General features: G+C 38.6%; 1 long non-coding RNA gene across 2 annotated transcripts in view; it reads left to right on the plus strand.

The window, feature by feature from the left end:
• The window catches only part of LOC138690056 (uncharacterized), a 61,671-nt gene extending 48,724 nt beyond the window's left edge, over positions 1-12,947 (plus strand). Inside the window, exon 4 of one of the 2 annotated variants that reach the window (XR_011328959.1) lies at positions 11,680-12,947. This is a non-coding gene — a long non-coding RNA (uncharacterized lncRNA). Of the gene's footprint in view, positions 1-376; positions 1,379-11,679 lie in introns of those variants that run through there. The other variant, XR_011328888.1, reaches the window with a different exon arrangement.
• The last annotated feature ends 2,771 nt before the right edge of the window (positions 12,948-15,718 follow it).

Genomic DNA, 15,718 nt, shown 5'->3' on the forward strand with positions numbered 1-15,718 from the left:
ATCTCTGGAGGTTTTTAAAAGACGCGTAGATACGGCACTTAGGGACATGGTTTAGTGCTGGACTTGGCAGTGTTAGGTTTACAGTTGGACCTGATGATCTCGAAGGTCTTTTCCAACCTAAATGATTCTATGATTTCCTGTTCTTAGCTACTCTTAGTCCTTTCATCTCTCTTTCCTCTTATTGTTCTCACTTTCCTTTCTTGGTCTCCATAGTGGTTTCCTATTCTAGCTACCATCTCTTTTTGTTCTCTGAAGACTTTTAAGCATTGAAAAGGTAGCTGGAAAAATACAGATGTATTTGAGTTATAATAATGGTGGAAAAACATTCACTTTCATTAGGTCTGTGTCTGATTAAGGTCTTCTAAATGTGTTTCAGGCTGCATACAGTACTGTTAACAAAAAAGACTGAGAAGAATCTATACAATAAACCCAAGAGATCTGCAAGACACCAGAGAGACTGGGAGGAGGAGATTAGGAGAAGCCATTAAGGTGCCAATGCTGGTACATGATCAGTGGTTTAACAGGCTTGGACAATGTGGTGCTCTGCAGGGTGAAATAGGACTGGACAGCTGTGGGACTCTTACACCTGTGCCAGAGATTGTTCCTTGAAGCCCGTTCAAGCTGGACACGGTTTATTTTTGCAACTGTGAAAATGTGCACTGTTTATGACCCTTATTTTTCACCTACCTTGGTTTGTGGTGCGTTTCTGTTATTTGCTCTATAATGATATTGCAGGTACCAACCCTGTGACAAGATCAGTCTGGTGCTTTTAATACTCTAGTAGACATGGCGGCATGCTCACCTAGATAAAAGCCATCTCCCCGATAGGGATGTAGCTGAGATGGACATCAAGGGATATTGCCATGGATAGCATATGTTTAAGTTGTAAATCTGAAGTTGTATATTGACTGAGGAGAATAAAACTTTTAAAAAGAGATTACATCTTTTTTTCTTCACCCAGAAATCTAGGCAAATCAGCAAATTCAATGCTACAGTTTATAATACAATCCCTTGTTTCAAAACACATGAAGTCATTGTTGATACACAACATAGTTTCTACACTGATACTGTGAACAGAGTATCTTCACTACTTAATGGTACATGCTGTGTCCATAATCTGTAAAATTACTTTTATATATGCTTGGTACTTAATCTCTTTGTTTTACTTTCATGAAATATCATGTAGAAAAAGGCCAACTATGTCAATAATTAAACTCCATATGTGTTTAAAAGCTTTATTAATCTCCCATCCTACTTAATGAGCTTGGAAATTTTACATCTATTTCAAATTTATATTGCTTTCACCTACCAGGCATGCTCTGGACAGCTCAAAGCAACTATCGTTTTTCAGAGGCTAGGAGTAATGCAGCATTGCTACTGCTGAAGCATCTTCAGAGCTCTTATAGTTCCCAGAAATTCTGAGCATGAAAATGCCATTCAAAACTAAAATATCATTCAAGACCTTGAAACTAGTTGCAAAGCAATATCTGACTAGATAGGAACCTGTCTTTGAGGGAATCTTGGACTTCCTCCAGGTTTGGTCCCCCCCCCCCCCCCCCCCCCAATTGCTGTCAAGAGACAAAGCACGGATGTTTTTATAACCCGTGGCAAGTGTGGAAGTGGTGTCAACTGTGGTTTTTGGAAACTTTTATTTGGAAGTAAGGGTAAACGTGAATCCCTGCCTTACTAATTAGACAAGATGGACAAAAGTGGAAAGAAGAAATACATGCACAGGACTGAAGTGATTAGCAGGGAAGGGATGAATCTCAGGATTTTCGCATGTTTTAGAAATGTTCAAATCCATGTGACTTTTTTGCATTCATGTTATCCTGAGATAACAAAAATTTACAAAGTATTTCTTAATGTGCATATAAATAAAGCAGGCTGAGATCGAACGGGGCCTAAAGTGTTAACGTGCTTTTTTTGACTTCTCTGAAGAAAACAAACAAACAAAACTAAGCATTATATTGAACTCATAGCATTAAGTAATGCTCATGACTGAACTTTATATGAACTTTTAATGTTGTTTGTGATATCCCTGGAAGCTGAAGCCAACAGACAGTATGCAAATGAAATGGGTCACTGCTGTGTGTTTCCTTTGGTGAAAATTGTATATCAGGTGTTTGTGTAACTTCAGTTTTTATATTGCCTTTGTAGGTAACAGCAGTGGAGCAGTTAGAACCAATTTGATACACAACTTGCCAAATGTCACATCTAGTCCAAGCCTGACAAGCTAAACCATGTCTTGTCCCTAGTTTTATTGATGTGTATGTTGTTAAATACAGATGGAATTTTGACTGCAGCCATCTGAGGCCAAAGCCACTTTATATTTCCGAAGGTTTGTAAGGATGTATTTATACTCATGCCAGATAAACAGAAGAAATCTTGATGTTTACCTTGATTTGACAAGTCATATTACATGAGCTATTACACTTGCTATATTCTGATGAAATTTGCATATGACGATTGCTTCCCACTCAGCTTCTGCTGACTGTGTCAAATATTAAAACAAAGTGTTTGGGATAGAGCTTTCCATAAGATGACGCAGTACAGTAAAGCTTCAACAGAATCTAATTTAAGTAAGAGACAGATTTTCTTCTTGTACTTATCCTGAGAAGTGCCTTACCCCAATCAACTGGAGTGAAGGTGGAATGACCCTCTGCTTGGTAGAATTGAGTGTCCACTAGTGTCACGAGTAAATCAGAATCGTCTGAATATAGCGTTTTTGCTTAACAGTAATTTTCTTTTACTTTGGTATGAAAGGTACATGTCAACAGAACAAGTCTTCCCTCTTTCTTATTCCACAGGACAAGGATTTGTGATCCTAAGAGCACAAAGGAAAATGGCAGGAAGTGACTCAGGAGAAGTTGCAGCAATGGAAAGGCATTGAAGTGAATGGTCAGCATCACCTCTCCAGGTGAAAGAGGCCATACACAGCAGTTTTGCTGAAAGTTCTTTAAACGGATGGAGAAGAAAATCTGTGGTATTCTCTGAGTTTGTTAAATGGTGGAAGTTAGATGTCCTTGTGCTCAAGGCTGGGCTTTGAGAAGTCAGAAGTTAGCTTTTACTATGCAGTTAATTTCCATTGCTTTAGACTCCAAAGTGGAGTCTGAAGGACAAAGGACATTTGTGCTGAATATTTCTGTGGAGGCTTTAGCTGCCAGTATAAAATATTGCCAAAACCTTCCATATGGCTAATGCTTATAAACTCCTGTTCAATCACAGTCACTCCCAGTAGGTGTTTAAAGCTTCAGTTCCTGACAATGCAGCTGGAATATCAAGCATTTGAGGATCTGCAGGCCTGTTCAGAAGTGTTTCTTTTGACATGTTTCTGCAGGCAACATTATCTCCCTAATTCAGATTTATTCTCAGTGGAGGCCACACAGTTATCCTTATTCATTCTGAACTCATCAAATGACTTATAACTCATCTGCTACTCTCAGTCGGATGTAGGATGACGTCTTCAAAAGTGGGCCTCAGCTCAGCCAGCTCTTAACTCTTAGGTGCCCCCCAATGCTGTGGGATTCACAGCCTGAAGTTAACATTCCAGCTTATTTGCAATACGTAAGGAAAGTTAGGTGCTTCTAAGTAGCATCTATAAAAGTCAATATGACACTTAATAAAAAATGTCAAAGAGAAGGTGAGGTCTGGGTATTGAAAGCTTTCTGAGCTGGAAAAGGAGTCCTCCCCAGGTGGTGTTACTGCCTGGACCGTGGTACTGCCGTGAAGTCTCTAAGCCAAGGAAGTCCTCTGTTGCACCAAACAGGGCAAAGCAAAAGTGTTGCTGCGTTTCTGTCTAAGAACTGAAAGGGTAGAATGTTTTCACAGCTTATTGCAGTTCAACTTTTCTCAGTTCTTCCTGGAAGAAAATAATACCTGCCCTTTCAGACTGAGTAGCTTTTGAATACCATGATAATCTCCTAGTGTGCCTATCAGAGAGGGATCACTTCTTTTTATAGGCTGGTTTGAATTGTGAGTGATAGCACAAAATTATCACCAAAGCTGTTGCTGCCAGAGGGTTGTTTTGAGACAGACTTTTGTAGTAATGCTCAGTAATGAGAAATTTTGCAAAACAACTAGGAGTATTTCCAACAATTTAAAATACTTCCTAACACTCTATTGATGATCTAACCTCAAATATGCAGAGATGGTTACAAATTTAAAGCAGGGTAGCCCTATTAACTTGTCTTTTATTTTAAGAAAAAGAGGCGCTAGGTTGTCATGGGAAGATATTCTTGTAACAGATCAGAAATGATTGTGCTTTCTTGTGACTGAAATTTTGAGAAATATCTAATGAAGAGTACCCTTAAAAGAGTCTATCTATCAGCAGCTACAAATTTTGGACAGAAATAAAAGCAGTAGTCCTTCAACTCAGCAGTAAGGAGGATGGCATCTAGCTCAAAATAAATGGAGCTCAGTGTTAAAATGAAAGCATTTTTCAGGGAAAAGGAGTCTTTCCTGAAAGTGGTGAGCTCACTGAAGTAGGTGAGCATCACTGCAGGAGTCGGTAGTTACCCAGTTTGTTGCAATTCTGTGACAGCAAACAGTATTTACTCTGCTGTCCTTTATCCCGTGTTCACTGACTTAGAGTATTAAAATACAAGCAGTGTCCTTTTCATGTACAGGATTGGAAATAAATGCTGTTGAAAGCATGGATGGTCACATTTCTGTGTGGGAACAGTTCTCACTAACAGGTGCCCCAGAGGGCAGGAGCCTGACCTCAGCAGCCTTTCTGTAACATTGCAACCACTGGGTGACTTAGATCACCGTGATGTCACCGACAGCTTTTAAGATGGCTTTATAATCTGTCACTGTGCAGATTTAAAGAAGGAAATTAATCAGAAAGGGAATTACTTGTAGCCATTCTAGAGCAATGCTTCTGAGAAGTGAATGTGACTTTATAAAAAGCCCAGTGACATTTCAGGTCTAGGAAAAACTGCTCGCCAATGCAAGTATTAGTGCATTGTTAGAGAGGGTTGGTATTTCTCTGAGGGATAAATATGAAAGATAAATGACTTAAGTCCAGCTAGATAGGCCTGATGCGGTGCAGATATACTCAGGGATGGCTTTTTCTGTCACATACATCTGCTGGAGTAAAGGAACTGCTCTTGAAAAGCAATAAATTCATGGAAAAGGAAACAAGAAGTCTTCACAAGGAACCACATAGTTTGTAGCTGTGGGGGTTTTTTTTGGCAATGTATTATGTTTTAAACTTCTTTATAGCTATTTATTTGGTTATAGATAAGTAGATGGTACAGTGCAGCTTAATGGAGACACTGGTATAATTTTCTACCTTTTTTTTGGTATGTGTTTTTACCAATTTGTTTTCATCTGTGTTGGCTTTTTCCCCCTCTTTATGTGAAATGAATTTTTTTGAGATGCAGAACAGGCTGTTACTTGTTCATTAATCTGATAAGGGTGAAAGCTTTCTGAATCTTTGGGGTCTGTCTTTTCAGGTATTTCAAGTTTGCACATTCTTTTCACGGCTAACATTTGTGTGGCTGCACTGAAACTACCTGTGTAGGCTGTGGGTGAGGTGTGCCTCTCTGGGGACATGGGGACCTTGTCTGTTCCTCTCCAACTTGGTGTTGGGATCCAGCAGTCCTTGCCAATAAACCAGTCTGATACTTTGAAGATTTCTCAAAATGTGAGACAAGAGTATCTCTGACCGATTGCTGTGACGCTCTCTGCGTATGGGTCTGCCTCTCTCGCCTTAGCTAGTGATGGATTCAATCGTCAGACAGAAATTCCTGGCAAAAGTCCTCTGTTTCCAGAATAGAAGAACATAAACCGAGGTGAATTAAGAAATATCTATCTCTGAGACTTTCTCTTCCCCCTTCCAGTCACGGGCATTTCCCAGAGCAAGCTGCCTCTGTGCTTCTAAGTGCTTTTAGTCTGCTAAAAACTCATGAGGAGAAACAGCCCAAAGTATTCTGTGTCAAAGCAAAGGTAACAACGACACAACCCTTCCACCTAGCACACACTAATAGTTTCTGAAAAATGCAGTAATATTGCCAGAACACTAATGAACCTTATAGTGCTAATACAGTATGTAGATCCAACAATTTACTGAGATGAAATCTTTCAAACTTTTCTTATAACTCACACTTCAATAGTTTCATTGCAAAAGTATTAAACTATCTTGACAGCTACTACTTTCTCATATGTCATAAATTTACCTGTTTTGGTATAAACACTTAATTTGGGGAAAATAGATTATAAAGTTATTGTGGATATCAAATTAAATTGGGAGGGACAGAGTAAATTTATGTTAGATGAGGTATAGATAACTTATGTGATTATTGTATCCTTAAGTGAGTTATGGATAAAAAATTGTCTTGTTGAAAAATAAGCAAAGATGCAGCCTGCAAAAAAGAGGCATTTCTGTGTAGAGCAGATAGCAGGCTAATTTTACATGAAGAAGTAAAATACGTGATATGTCAGATTCATAATAGATTATTTATACTGGAGAAGAAAATAAAAAAAAATTATTATGTGTTGTCAAATCCTCAAAAGTCAGGGAACACTAGGTCTTCACATTATCTCTGTTTCTTTTGAGAGTATAATTGCAATTTTTGTTTCCCCTTTAGTGAAGAGAGAACAAAAATTAGTTTATTTAAAGAATTAGAAAGCTCTTGCTGGAGCAGCCTGCTCTGAGAAACTTCCACGCTTTATTTCAAGAGCTGTTCTTTTACAGCAGATGTTTTGCCTCTGACCAGTGGTACAGAGCAGCACAGACCGGTGGTACAAAGTTTCAGTCCTAGGGCCTCGCTCCTCTCTGTCATATAAATAGTTCTGTGGGCCTTCCCCTTTTTTAAGCTTCACTAGAATTCCCCCCTGAGAAAAACTGTTTCTTAGAGTGCAATTTCCCTGATGTGTAATTCCTAAAAGTAGCATATTCTCAGTTTAAATGTATTCTGGATTTTTTTTTAAGTATTGCCATGTGGTGACCTGAGACTTACTTTTAATGACATTCTTACTCTGTAAAAGGTGTTTCTGTATTACTCTTCAGCTTTCTTCCTCCTACTGTTTTAGCTGTTAGAGCCATGAAAAAAATATCTCTTTTTTAAAAAGTAAGGTAGCCTTTCTAAACTTCCTTTGCTCTTGTAATAGATTTAGGTATTTTTGCCTAATAGTTCAAAAATTATTTGATTCAGTAAACTAGGAGAAAATTGGAAACTTTGACTACAGTTATGCAAACATAATGCTGTAAGTGTTGTTCCTGCTCCTGCCATGATACACTGTGCTGACAAGTGAAACCGTGAGGAGTTAATGCTTCCAGAATGCATGACAATGGTAATTCACGGTACTGTCCTCTTTCCCTTCTCTGTTCTCAGTCTTCATCTCTTCTGGTGGTGATAATTCCTCTCACTTTCTCAAAAGTATCGAAGATACCTTATCTCCCATGTTCTTCTATCTCTGGCAAAGTATGTTTATATTAATTTTCATATGTGGCCTTCTGCAGCAGAGGTTTCCTACACTTGGGTTCCAGTACAAGAGGACACTGCTCTCAGAGGTGAATGCAGCAGAGTTATTAAGCAGCCTAAAAGCAAGGACTGCACCTGGCTGGGCTCTGAGTTAATGATTTAAATGTAGCCAGTCGTTTCCTCTTTTATCTTTTCTGTTGCCAAACCCTGAGCAGGCTCAAGTCCCGCCTCTGTGCCAAACGCTGGTGAGAAACATTTCAGATAAATTAGCACATCAATCCTACAACATACACCAGCAGGCTTAGCACTGATCATCCCCATGAGACTTGCAAGCTGGTGGCCTGTGTGGTGAAGAACATGTGCCCCCCCAGCAGCTCAGGAAGCTGGAAAGCGATCCTGTCACAGGAAAAGCTGAATTTCAGCTTGTGTAAATTGGCACAACTCTGTCTGCTTTGGCCATTGATCTTGCATAGATATCATCCAATTCTGGCAAGACGTGTTCAAGGTGACCCATTTCTGAGGAGCATCTCTGGCAATGTAAACTGCTGTTGTATTTAGTCTTGCAATTGGTTTTAGTAATTCATGCACATTTTCTGGATATGAAAGGCTGCATACATGCTGTGAGTATGTTGGGGATTTATCTGGAAGCTGTAGGTTCCCTGCTTATCACCGTGAATGAAGTGAAGGTGTCATACCTACGTAAATGGAATCTATGCACAGATTTGATTATTGTATTTTTAGAGTTGTAAATATCCAGGTAACCTAAGTAAGGCAGTAACTAACACTAGGTATTTAGTTGATAAATTTAACTGCTTGTTGTTTTTTTTTTCATCTCTTACCCAGAAACTGTACATTGTTTTCAGAGAAGAGTTGTATTTACTTTAAGAAGTATACCATTGCTTAAATGTAACCAAAAGAGTTGGACAGTTTTCCTACTGCAGTATTCCAGTAGCCACAGATGTGCTGAAACAGTGTATTGGGCTGTGAACTCTTCTAATGAGCAAAGACTAAAACTTTATTAAACTAATTAACAGTCTCACTAGCAATAGCAACATTTAATATGCCATGATATTACTGAATTACTCCACACAGAATCAATTTCTGTTTTCAAGAATCTGTTATATTTTGACCATCTGATCACTGTACCATGGTCAACCATGGTTTTTGTTTTTATGGCATTTCTTTTGATGTCTAATAAATTTGTTCAATGCAACATGGATATTTTAATTCTTACTTGAAGGCATGAATGAAAATGCAACTGGGGGCAAAATGTTTTCAGGGGTATCCTTTAAGTTACCTCTTTGTAAAAACGTGTCAAAGCAGGATAGAGGGCCTGAAATTAAAAGTTGATATTCTTTGTGCCTGTAGTCAGATTTATCTGTTTTGAATCCAATATGAATATGAAGCACATAAAAATATTGTTGATTGCAACTTTTTTTCCAAGTTAAGTTCAAATATGCTCTGGAGGCATAATGCCCTTAAAATTTCTAAGGATGGGCATTATATATGTATACCTATAACTAGTTTTAAGGGGAACAAGTTTGGATAATATGCATCTGAAAAAATGTGAGGGCACTGTGGAAAAGAAATATTCCAGTGAAGGACAGAATAATAATATTAAGCAGTTCTAGCAGCTGGTTGCTATCAGGGTCACATCAGCAAGTGCTGCACATCTGTTAAACAGAACAAGAAACCTATTTCTGGGGAAATAATTTCAACTAAAAGCAAACCCAAGAATGCCTGCAAAAATCACTATTAATGATTTATTTTTGTCAGCTATTTTCAAAAGTTTGAAAAGTTAGACAAGGAAGGGATGTTGCCTCAAGGATTTGACTACTACTGGCACTTTCAGGATCAGTGGAGTCCCCTCAGCCTATGTGACCCCTGTAAGGCATGCCAAACACTTGCTGCTTTCAGTAAGTGGCTGCTGGTGGTAAAGCAGGAGTGATTATGTCTTGAGACAAACGTTATATAGGTGTCTGCTCTCTAATGTATTCTGAGCTGCCTGTTCTTAGTAAAAATAATAATTTGAAGTTTGGAAGGAAAACTATTATGGGAATAAAAAGACTTCACGCTTAGAGCCCAAGTTTTCTCATTTTCCTGAGAGAAATGGCAACTGCACATATAAAAATTTTGAGGTTAGAAACACAATGAGTTTGCTCTGAATCTATTGACAAATGCACAGAAGCTCTTGCCCTTTTTTCTCATCTCGCAGAGCTGACTGAACCACTGGTGATTTTAATTGCAAGACTCCTTGAATTCCTGTTGAATTTATTGCTAGCCACAGATGATCAAATAGCCTGATCCTTCCCATACCTTCTGCTCTGTAAGAATCCTCATTGTTTGGACCTGGCAGTGATCATCCATGCATTTGTCACCTCCAGTTGCATTACTGGTTCCTGATAGGAAAATGGTGCCTGTTGTCCACCAGTACCAAACAAAATTGACTGACTCTTTCAACACTCGGTCTCCCAAGAATATACTGCTGCTAGATTCACAGCCCTGCATTATGTCCTGGTCAGCTTCCAATGCCAGTTTAAGATCTTGGTCCTAACCTTTAACAAAATTATTAGCTTGAGGCCAAGCTAACTGGAATAAAAAACAAATTTAAGCTACGAACGTTCTCAATGTCTGTGTGCCTTGAAAGGTGCAGGCTACAAACCCTGTAAGTGAAGGATGTGAGGGTATAATTTCACAAGGTAATGGCATCAGCCAAGAAGGCAGATACCTGTCTAGTAATTTAAATCTCTGTGCTTTGGCTTACCGTCTAGCAGGTGAAGGGTTATTTCTGAAGTGCATCATTTCAGTGGTAGGTTTTATACTGTGAATCCACAAGCCATTGCACTGGTTCAAGTGGGAGGATGGTAAACTGTGCAAGCAGAGCATGGGAGCCAAAATCAAGAACTTCTTATACCAGGTTTGCCACCAAAGTAATTGCTTCCTGAATTACATCCTGAAAGTTGAAAAAAAAGTTCTCTTGAATTGCCTGTCAACAAATGTTGCCAATTGTTCTGACACATAAAATGGGGTTGTTTTTAAGCTTGAGTGCCTGCCAAGTCTTCCTGTTTCTCCAAAACCCCCAATTACAGGATGGTAACTTAGGCAGAGTTTTGAGAAGCATTGGAAACTTGTGCATAGATTTGCTACTGCTGTTGTTTTTACCCCAAAAGGTGCCTGAATGTTCATGGGTTGGCTTGAAAGATAAGCCAATGTTGCAATTGTTACATGGCACTTGAAAGTAGGGTGTGTTCCTGAAGCACACACGAGTTATATCTTATAGTTTCACTGTGAATTCCATTCAAAACTGGATGTTCTTTCTAAGTGTTATTTTTTTCATTTAATAAATTCACCATGAACCTATGAAACAGGTTGGATGACATTTCCTAGGCTGGTTGGAAAACATTGTTAAAATGGATCAGTCCTATCACTATGTGTTACCTACGGCCCTATGTAAAAACTTGAAGTGAGAATGGAATCAGTCTGGTATTAAAAATTAGTAATGAACTGTAATAACAAGGTAGCATATACGGAAATTTTCCGAATCTCAGTCTTGGGAAGAATATTCACTGTTAGATAGCTGTAGTTGCTCAAACTATTTATTGGAAATATACTAGCCGTAAGTACAGATTGTGTACTGTGGGCAATTATTCAAGATCATAATCATTATTTCTGGAATAACAAACAAGATGACTGAAATAACTTTGCTAATTTTGGAAAAAGCTGCTATGACAGCTACTTGAATCAAACTGTATTCTTCAAGCTGCAGTTTTTGGCACATAGAAATCTGTGAAAAGTCCCAGTTACCTAGTCTAGCTTGACCAAATAAAATCACAGTTTGGCACACGGTTATGTGGGTTTGCTAAAAGCAAGCTAGAGAATTATTTTCCAAGGGTAGGCCTGGTGTATAAGGTTAACAAGAGAAAAAATAAAGCTGATTTGGTCCTCCTACCATTTATTTTCAAGGTTTTTTTTGAACAACAGTCACACGTAAATGTCATTTGAGTCAAAGTTACTAAATACGCATTTATTCAGTATAATGAAAATTGTATTGCCACAAAACTCAGTTTTGTCAGTAAATGATGGCATTTGTGTTTACCACATGGTTTTATGATAGACTTTGAAGATATTTACTGTAGTCCCAACATAAGTAGTTTAATAAGGGCCAACAGATGAATGGTAGCAAGGAATTTCCTTTACCTAGCTGTACAACATGGACCTGTTTTCAAAGGTGAATTGTCTTGTTTCACAACAGAGAGAAGAACCCGATGGCCCTTGCTGCAACTTTGAATTCAGGCTCAGCCAAAAGAAGCATTCATTGAAAGTGTTTTAAATATAAAGTGTTGCAATTTTTTTGAAGCATATAGTAAATTCAACACATGGAAAAGGTATGTGTGGAATGGATCTATCAAAAAAAATAATCTTAAGGGATGTGGTATAAAGTAATTCCCACATGCCAGCTAACTAGAGCAGGTTTTTGATACTAGTGTGCTCAGCCTATGACAACATCAAGGAGTCAATTTCAGAGGTATTTGTTTTGTCTATCATCACAATATTACCGTTTTAATTACTTTGTAGTGTTTCTTAGGAACTCACTCAAGTTTCGGGTATCCTTTCCTCTGGTGGCACTGCCAGTACTAACTGCCCATGCATTACACCAGCACACACACAGGGCAGCCTATGCGACAAGGAAGGCTTGGCTTGCACTCTGTGGACTACCTATGAGAGGTCTGGAAAAAGGCAATGAAAAAATAATTGCTCTTCAGCTACTTGCGCACACCAGATTGCCAAGGGACTACAGTTCTTCTGGAAAATGTTTACGGCTTTCTTACTCCCAGAGGCTTGCAAGCTGCACTGTGGTCAGAAGAAAGCAGCCCTTTTGTGATTTAAGTGACAGGAAAAAAAGGACAAAAAGGGATACCCAGCCAACCTACCCCTTGCTGTCTGACGTGCTGTTTATTTATGTTTTATACCTCAGCTAAATGAGTCATGGCTTTAAATACAAAAAGAACAGAACTGACAAATGACAGATGTGAGGTTCCCTCCAGAGTTATCTTTCTTGCAAATAGCCAACAAAACAATGTCTGAGAGAGAAGCTGATAGCTCTTTCCAAACTTCCTAAGAACACTCGAGAAGGTGAGTAGCTAGTTTAAACTGGAAAACTAAAGTGGACCAGGGGCAGGTGAAACAGGGACCACTTTCTCCTGGAATATTTCTTAGGTATCTGGTTGCCCTGAGTGTTTCAGCTTTCAGCTTGTGTCTATAACAATGTTTCCAGTAAACCATATTAAAATGGAAAAGAGTTCCAGTCAAGGGCTCTGGGAGATCTTCAGAGATGGCAAGAAAAAAATATGTTAGCCGGAACTTTTCTGCAGTGCTGTTCTGTAGCAGTACTCATGATAAGGAAGGGTAATCTCTAGAGTTACCAGAGTTTTGTAAAGCTGAGAAAAGACGGATATGCCCTTCTCAGATGAAATCTCAAAATCTGACTGATTGTTCTCTGAAGGTCTCTAATGTTATCAAATATTAAATGCTGAGTGTCTGATTGTCATGGTACGTATTTTGCCTCTGAATTACAAAAACCATAATAAAGTCTTCTGGAAAATACATATTTTTTTAGTTTTTTTTCATGGAAATGGTAAGAAAAGGTCCTCAATGATACTTTGCCAAAGGCAAAAAGATAACAATAAATAATGAGGACTGATATAAACCAGTGTGATTTAAAGCAGTGGGCAAGCAATCATGTTTTAATAACTGAATTTACTTTCCTTTTGCATTCACACTTAACTCTTTTGCAAAGAAAGGCTGACCTGCACTGAGTGATAACTATTATGGTAAGCTGATTTGCAGTGAATTTTAGTTTTTAGGATCAATTCAATATAGTTCATTTTGACAGCTATCAAAAAACTCCATTACCAGTTCTTCAGTCAGTGACTTTCTTCATTCAGTGGTTTTCCTTCTTTACAATGTTGGTGCTAAATATGCAATTCTAAAAATTCTAAGTTATGTTTAAAAAATGTAATAATTTAAAATGTAATTTTAGGTAGAAAATGTATTAAGGAAAAACTGTTTAAGTTGCAGATTTTTTTTTTTCCAAAAGAAATGATTTACATTCTTCCTGATAAGCAGAAAACCAATGCAGTTTAAAAAATCATTTTCTTTTTCAGTTGTGCACTGAAATAGCTTGGCTGCCATTAACTTGAGGATATCGAAGACAGAGTAATTAGAAAATGACATGTTCATCCTGAATGCAGGCAAAGTTCAGCTGTATGATATAAAATCAGTGATAATTGAAAATGGTACTTCCATGTCCAGTAATCACTTCCTGCTCCCTCTCTCCTCTATCCTATGTTCCTCCATCCCTCCCTGTCCCACCAACACAAGGTGAGGCAGGTTTCTGCCATCTGTGAACAAAACTCATAAATAGGTCCTCTGGCAGAGAGTCCTCTGCCTAGGCCTTAGACTGTGCAGCAGACAGCAAGTCAGCTGGAGCCTGCACTAGAGAAAAGATTACTGCAGGCATCCTGCTTTTCCTTCGATCTCCCTCAGGCCTCAGTTTGTCTGCTTAATATATCTTACTGATGTGTTTTTTGCTAGCAGATCAGGAGCCATTTTCACAGCAATGGCACCACCACAGACATCATCCATCATACAGCTGTTTCCCTGTTTGGTGTGCCAGGGTCTCAGACTGAAGTGGCAACTCATGTCAGGTAGGCTGGGCAGTGACATGGAAGGGACACCTTCCAGTTGAACGTAGTTGTGTCTTAAGGCTTTTTTTTTTGCATTTAGTGACTCTCATAGGAAGTGGAAAACTTTTTATAATTCCTGGTTTGGGTTGATTTTTACTTTTCTGTGGCTAAAAGTCACGGGAGAGCACTTTCCAAAGCTTGTCAAGTCCTGTCAGCCTGGAACCTGGAGTTAGCAATGAATGAAAACCTGAATGAGCAGGATTTGGCAGCTTGCCAGAGTTGTGAATGACAAGGCACGATCATCTCTATTTTCTGATTTGGGCCAAGTTACTGATTTTTTTTGTTGAGGCATTTAATATTTCAAGACAATGGACTTAATGATAACCTAAAACCTAACTGCTATTTGTCTTCTCAGAATTGTGGTTTTAATATTTTATGCTACTTTCAGTTTGAAAATAGAAAATATAACCAGGCAAATCCTTCAGCAAAAGGGCAAGCTATATAAATAATGTAACTGCAGTCGGGTGTTGCAGTGGTCACAAATACAGGCAAATAAGCAACATACCTGTTGATTCAGGTGATAGAGTAAATCTGAAGATATAGGAGCACAGGACTGGAAGCAAATGGGACTTAATGATTTTGATATTGCAGTGTGTCTGCAATATTGTATCTACTACATCATGCAATCCCTTACAGAAACTAATCTGTCTCTACTTTTGAAAGCTTTGCATCCTCTGCTCTTGTTGGCAAGTTGTTCAGTAACCTTACTCTGAGAAGTTTTATAAGAAGTAAAGGATGGCCACAGTGCATGAGATTGAAAATCCATGCAGTTCATTAGGTGTATCTGAGAGCAGTTTAGGCAAGCATGTTAATGCGGGACAAGTATGCACTGGTACTCCCTCAGCTGAGTTTTCCACTGCAGCAATAAACACATCAGGTAGTATTTATGCATTGTCAAATTTTACTTTCCTTATTGCTCTGGTCACTTTTGGAACCCATGTAACTATGTTAACGTGGAGGAAGATCTCTTTGCTGTTTTGAACCTGTTAACTGCTAGTTTTGCTTTGTGCTGTGTTTTTCACTTTGTTTAATGTTTGCTTCATTTTTTTTTTAAGAAACAACCATGCTCACTTCACCAGCTTCTGTCACTCAGCATTCTTCTTATAGACTTCTATTCTCTCTTCCCTTTAATCATACCTTTGCAAGTTGAAGACTTTTGGACGTGAGAAAACTTGGTACCATTAGCCGTCCTTCTCTGCGCCCTTTCCACTTTGGCTTGATGGCTTTTAAACTGAGAGGAATCAGTGCATCCTGTGTTCAACATACTGGCATAGCATAGGCTGATGCAGTGGCAAGATTTTGTAAAAATGTTGACTTTTCCTGATTCTTAAACTAAAATTATTCCTGATGTCTGTTTTTGGCCCAGCTGAGTTTCTCAGCTTAAACAGCTTTTCTTGTTCTCCACTGTTTATGTTCTTTAGGCATTTGAAAAGAGCAATCAAATTCTCTCTGCAGTTATTTCAAGCCCTTTCTGAGATGAGGTTACACTGAGTTGCTGCTGGGCTACAGAAGACTGTTCCCATGAGTTGTCCTATGCAAAACATC

This window comes from Haliaeetus albicilla, chromosome 1 (assembly GCF_947461875.1).
Source record: "Haliaeetus albicilla chromosome 1, bHalAlb1.1, whole genome shotgun sequence".
In the NCBI taxonomy this organism is placed as follows: domain Eukaryota; kingdom Metazoa; phylum Chordata; class Aves; order Accipitriformes; family Accipitridae; genus Haliaeetus; species Haliaeetus albicilla.